This window comes from Crocuta crocuta, unplaced genomic scaffold (assembly GCF_008692635.1).
Source record: "Crocuta crocuta isolate KB4526 unplaced genomic scaffold, BGI_CrCroc_1.0 scaffold6, whole genome shotgun sequence".
NCBI classification, from domain to species: Eukaryota; Metazoa; Chordata; class Mammalia; order Carnivora; family Hyaenidae; genus Crocuta; species Crocuta crocuta.
Window position 1 is genome coordinate 12,958,376 of NW_027531917.1, and position 6,859 is coordinate 12,965,234.

General features: G+C 34.6%; 1 long non-coding RNA gene across 1 annotated transcript; it reads left to right on the forward strand.

The window, feature by feature from the left end:
* Window positions 1–3,525: 3,525 nt before the first annotated feature.
* LOC144240486 (uncharacterized) lies at window positions 3,526–4,973 on the forward strand. Its single transcript, XR_013337740.1, has 3 exons — window positions 3,526–3,753; window positions 4,494–4,582; window positions 4,892–4,973. It is a non-coding gene; the product is annotated as an uncharacterized LOC144240486 (long non-coding RNA).
* Window positions 4,974–6,859: the final 1,886 nt, after the last annotated feature.

Consider the following 6,859-nt stretch of genomic DNA (forward strand, 5'->3'; position numbering starts at 1 on the left):
ATTTGGAGAAATTTTTAAGTAGTTATTTTTATAATAAGACTTCTTAATAAAATACATAGACTTCTCTTTTATACTAACTCATTATAAGAAAAGAAAAATCTTCCATCATCTGGCTCCTTTGTACCTTCCTTGGCTCCACCACTTAATTTTAGTAAAATTTTCCTTCTTGTGTTTATCTCTGTATGAAATCTGCATACTTTGTCACTGAGTTTGTCATTTTAAAAAAAGTCTTTTGACTACAGGCTATTGTGGATAAGGCAATAAAGATTATTTTAATATTCAAATTATTTTCCCTTTTGATTTTTTCATTTATTCATTTGACATTATCAGGATATCTAATATTTATATTCTATCCTATTATTCTTATTCCTGACATGGATTTTATCAGTTCACTTTTTAGTTGAATATATTAAATTCTCACTACAAGTCCTTTGCCAGGATTTTTCCAATCATTCCTTAGCTTACTGTAGCTTTTCTTGAAGGACTCAAATGAAAAATATATGCTGCTATTTTACATTCAGTACTGTTTTGTCTATATCCTTTATACTTGGAAGACAACTTTGCTGGATAGAAGATCCTGTATCATATTTATTCCTTTGAGTCTCTTTGTAAGTGTTGATCTTCTGGGAATGAATATTGCAGCCAAAGTGAATATCTGGACCTTCATTTTTAACCTGCCTATCTGATTTCTTTTCCTTTATAAGTGACTTAATCTTTTTCACCTAGAAGCCAAATGGAGTCTTTCTTTATAAATCCAATAACCTTATGAAGATATATTTCAGTGCATTTATGCTCTATTGCTTTGATTTTTTTCCTTCACAGATTGAACTTCACATATTTGTATATTTGGTTCCTGTCTTCTCTTTACAAGTTATTTACTAATTATTTGTATTTGGTTTCTTTTTGTTAATTTTTCTAATTTCACTTCTCTATGTATCCTACTGTTCTGTTTCCTTTCTTCCTATTTATCCTCCCCTTCACTTGTCATTTCTTTCCTCAGTTCTTAATGCTTTTCATGAAAGTTGTAATTAAATATTTAATATTTTTATATTAAATTTGGAATGTTGAGTTCAAATTTTATCTGCTTTAATGTTTCAGTTTACTCCCATGTGTTATTTTTCTATTGGGAAGTTTTGCTATTCCCTCTCCTGGAACATGTTTTCTTACAGTAATGTTATACAGATGCTTTGTTTAGTCTCTTTTTGTTGTTGTTGTTTGTTTTGGGGGGTTTTTGGCATATTTTTCTTTGAGTAGCATTTTCAGAGAAAAAAATAACAAGTGATAAAAATGACCACATACAATTCTTAAGTACTGGTTCTTAACATCTTTTGTCTAATTTCTCTGCAGATACCTATCTTTTTATTTATTGATATTAATTGATTATTGATATTAAGAACCTTTTTATATATTTACTAGAAACTACTTTGTCATATACATAAAGATATTTAAATAAGCATAGAAGTCCATTTAGTATTATTTTATATATCTTTATAAATTCTCATTCACTTTCTATTATAATCTTTTATCATTAATGGTTCTACTGTAATAACATAAATCTCTTTATACATTGCAACAGTATGGAGTTTAGCATAGCAAGTTAAGTGCTTACAAATCTATTGAAAGAACTGAGAAGTAAAAGGTGAGGACATTCCACCAATAGATCTCAGGGTTGTTGCTAATTGGAGGGGAATTATGAAGTTATTTCCAATCCATCTTAAAAGTACCAGAAATCACTGGTCATGGTTACTGCAGGGCTGATTGCAAGCAACACCAAGGAGAATGATTCTAAAGGGACAATGGCCAGTAGACACTAAGAAATCTCATATTCACCATATCCATGCATTTGTTTTCTGCTGCAAAAGGAAGAAGGGAGCTGTGTTTCACTTCTGCCTTCGAGATCTAACAAGAGTCACACATATTATTATAATCTAAACCAAAGACCTGCCACAAAACATTCTGAGAAATTTGTTTTCCAGGCAGAGGCTTCCAAGCTATAGGAGAGAGTACAGAAGGTGCTGAGAATGTTACTGAGTACCAATGATTAATGTGGTACAATTCTTCTCTTTGGTTCTTCAATGCCAATACATAGCCTTCTATACAATCATATCTCCCAAACAATGGCAACAAGATCATGTGATTTCCTAACATATTATGACAAGTAACAATGTGTTCACTTTTTTCCTGAAATTCTCATCATGTGCTATATTATATACAGCGCTAGATGGTGTTTATTACTTTTCTAGTTTAATCACAAATCCCTTCAATACTTTGTAAACTGAAGACTTAATAATAAAAGTCACCTTTATTAACTTTAGGTAAAGTTGTGTGGAAAAAAGGAAGATTTTAAAAAGGCAATTGATAAGATGCAGAACAATGAAGATGATAAGATTGTTTAGTACTCATATAACAACTGGTATTTAGTTGCTATTTAAAACATCCTTCTTTCACTTTCCATGCTATGTTAGATTTGTACTTAGCGCCTCAAAAGTTTGTGATACTGTTTAGTAAGGTCACTCAAACTTTTATTCAATAAGTATCATGCCTGTATTTGAGTGCTGTGGTCATGAGAATCCACTGAAGGACAAATATATTTCTTTCTGCCCCAATCGAGTAGCAAAAATTCTATTGCACCTTCAGTAATTAGTATATAATTACAAACAGTTGGCCTTTACCTTTTCATTCTGTTACATTAGAAACTCATGGGGCCCCTGGGTGGCTCAGTCGGTTAAGCCCGACTTCGGCTCAGGTCATGATCTCACGGTTCCTGGGTTCCAGTCCTTCGTCGGGCTCTGTGTTGACAGCCAGCTCAGAGCCTGAAGCCTGTTTCAGATTCTGTGTTCTCTCTCTCTCGGAAACAAATTTGAAAAGAAAAGAAAAGAAAAGAAAAGAAAAGAAAAGAAAAGAAAAGAAAAGAAAAGAAAAGAAAAGAAAAGAAAAGAAAAGAAAAGAAAAGAAAAGAAAAGAAAAGAAAAGAAAAGAAAAGAAAAGAAAAGAAAAGAAAAGAAAAGAAAAGAAAAGAAAAGAAAAGAGAAAGAAAAGAAAAGAAAGGAAAAGAAAAGAAGAAAAGAGAAGAGAAGAGAAAAGAAAAGAAAAGAAAAAAGAAAAGAGGGAAGGGAAGGGAAGGGAAGGGAAGGGAAGGAAAGGAAAGGAAAAGAAACTCACAAGGGTCGGTGCCCGGGTGGCTCAGTCAGTTTAAACCTCCGACTTCAGCTCAAGTCATGATCTCACAGTTCGTGAGTTCGAGCCCCTCATTGAGCTTTGTGCTGACAGCTCAGAGCCTGGATCCTGCTTAGAATTCTGTGGCTGTCTCGCGTTCTACCCCTCCCCCACTCGCACTTTGTCTTTCAAAAATAATCAAGATTTAAAAAAAAAGAAACTCATAAGAGTAAGATTATTTTTTTTAATTTCTAGTCCATTGAAACCATCACTGTGCCCTTTTAAAAGTATTTCTCCTTTGGGAAAACTGACCTCTAAACCATTAAAGCAGTAAATTATAGGGAGGGGAGAAAAAATTTTTGAGGGGCTTCTTAGGGGTTATCATGAAAGGGGTCATTCTCATTTTCAACCATTGAGTCTCCAATCTGTCTTCTAAGAAAAAAAACACATTTATGGTCATCAGACTATAAACAAAGTTTTTAGAACATTTCTCCAACTCCACCAAGTGCTCTTATGCAGAAAATACCATAATCAAGTCTTCCATGTTACTCCACTATATTACAGGTCCAACTGCTTTTGGGTGATGAACACTGTAAGGTGAGTGATTCCCTTGGGTATGAGTCTATTGCTTCACTCATTTGTTGTAAAGAGAATGCTTTGGTCAGAAGCAACATTGTGTGGGATATAATGATAGCAAATAATGCATTTTGTAAATCAATGGATCAGAATGAGGGCAGTAAAATTAGAGACACAGAATGAAAATGTTTATCTAGAATAAGTGACAATACTAATGGGGGGGGGGAATTGGTACCCACTCTGTGATTCAAAGGGTTAAAAATTCATTAAACAGCCACCAGAGCTTATTGTCACTCCTTCCTCCAGGAACATATAGTATATGGAGGGTTCCTAGTTGATTTTCACTTTAAGCATTTGGTCATAGAGCAGCAGAGGTAGCCAGATTTACCTCTGTGAGAGGCTTATGTATTTGAGTCTAAGCCAATTCTATACCAGCATGCATCATCAGTTTGTTAATGAGTCTACTGAATAAATACTAGGTGACAGATAAGGAGGCTGATTGACATCCACACAATGAGATATCTTATCTTACCTACTTATTGTAAGTCTCTTATAATTCAGTATGACTTTGGAAACATTTACATAAGTAACAAATATACTTTTTTTAACCAATTCTTAGAAATCCATCATTAATCTTCTTAACCAAATCATATCCTAATTTTTTAATTGTACTGCTTCTAAGGTTGTTGCTATTGGATAAATTATTAGTCAGTGTACCTGATTGTTAATGTCAATGAACTGATATTTGTCTGCACCTCCAGCCAATTCTCTTCCCATGCGAAGTGAACAACCAGATGCCTTGCTCAAAAATCTGCCCCTGAAAGGATGTTCCTACACAATAAACCTTCAGGTGTGTGATAATTAAGTTAATAAGTCAACTTGCCCGTGGGATACTTAAATATTTGTCAAACAGTATGCTTGATATTTCTGTGAGGATGGTTCTAGATGAGATTAAAATTTCAATCAATAGACGAGGGGCAGATTGCCTTTCCTAATGTGAGTGGGTCTTATCTAATCTAGTAAAAGCCCAGATAGAACAAATAGGATGACATTCCCATGCATAAGTAGAATGTTCCTTGCCTGACTGTGTGCACAGGAACATCATTATATTCCCATCTTCAGACTGCAACTGAAATCTTATCTCTTTTTGGGTCTCAAGTTTACCAGCTTTCAACTTGGAACTATATCATCAGCTCTTCTGGATCTCAAGTTTGCCAACTACAGACTCCTCAGTCTCCATAATCACATGATATAATTCCTTCTAATAAACTGATAAATCTTACATGTGTGTTTATTTATACTTATATAATTTTTTCTCCCAGTCAATTGATTGTATGGTATTCCCTAACAGGCTATAGATAAGAATTAAAATAGAGGTGGCAATTCAGCAAAATTAGATCCCGTGAGAGTCTGAGCTACATCATCATGTAACTTATTCATGATATCAGAATCTGTAAAAGCCTGACTCCAGGGATTTATTAATCTGATAATAGCAAATCATAATGCATCGCTGAGATCCCATGATTATAGGTAAGATGTCCCTTTCAGGCTCTACTGAGGATCCAGTAACAAACTTGAAGCTCTTTAAAAACGAGAGCTGTTATTTAATTTTAAAAAGTCATGTTTTTCTCCCAATCCTTAGAAGTTTGTCTGTTTTTCTCCTTGCACGAATTATTAGAGGGTTTATACAGTTATATGTACCATTGAAGTTACTAGGTTATAGGACGAGGTGAGGGGGAGCAGATAGCTTTCAGCCTTATTTTGCCTGCACCCCAGTCAAAACTAGCAACCTGAGAGAATATGTTGCAGCAGCATATTTTTTTTCCTAAAAACTAGAAAGATGTTAGTTATAATGTAAACTTATTCCACTGCTACAGGGTATTTTATGAAGGGATTCAGTGTACTTTGTAAAGCCTGGGTCTGTGCAAAAGTCTTCACTCTCCAATATGATAAAGGCCTTCCCTCTGTAATATGATGATTCAAATAAGGTCTCCAGGAGAGCCTTTTCTGTCCTGTTTTAGTTTTGATTTTACAATATTGGGGTGCCTGGTTGGCTCAGTTGGTTGAGCATCCCACTCTTGATTTCAGCTCAGGTCATGATCTCGTGGTTTGTGGGTTCAGTCCCCGTATTGGGTTCCATGCTGAAAGTGCAGAGCCTGCTTGGTATTCTCTCTCTCCCTCTCTCTCCCTCTCCCTCTCTCTGCCTCTTCCCTGTTTGATCTCTCTCTCTCTCTGTCTCTCTAAATAAATAAACAAGCAAATAAATATTTAAAAAATAAAATAAAATATCATGTAACATTGCAGTATGATGTCCATTTATTTCACTGCTAGAACTTGCTTCTACCAGACGTACCTAAAATGAAAAGTATTATTATTACTATACAAGCTTTGCTGCCCATTTCAGTGACCACATTGGCCATTAAATCACTATTAAGGGCTGTGCTTCAGCATCTCTTAATCTGGAATATCAACATGAGCATTAATATAAAGAAACCTTCTTCCGTTTGATATCTCCCGCCTGAAGAAGACATTCAATTCCGAACTCCTCAATAAGACTAGTCCTTCCCTCACAAATAAATTTTCAATTCTTTGGTGACATGAATGTAAGAATGCCCTCTGAAGACCTCCCAAGAGATGCTACTACAGATAAAACCATTACAACATCCATATATCTTTTAGACTTGGGATTTATTTAAGAACATTATATCAAGACAGTCACAGCTCTCCAATGGTGTCATTTAAAATAGACACTATTTAGTTTAGGTTTTGGTTATCCATCCAAGCACCATAAGTCAACTAACACATTAAATCCAGAATCTCTACTACATGTGCCTATTTTGCTAAAGTCAGCCCACTTTAAATGAATTTTCCTTCTTGACTTTAAGAATTAATTTCTATACATATTGCTCCATATTTTCCCTGATAAAAGTATCAAAACCTTCCTCTTCTTTTGGTGCAAATGCTTTCTCCTCTAAGTTCCTCCTCCAGTGACTTTGGACTCATTCCCTTCAGGAATTTTTAAATCAGAATCTAATAATACTTTTGGAAATAACAGTAGCTAATAAAATGGGTGTCATGAAGAATAGTGATTGTTTCAGATGAAGAAAGTAAAGGCTCTTAAAAGAAA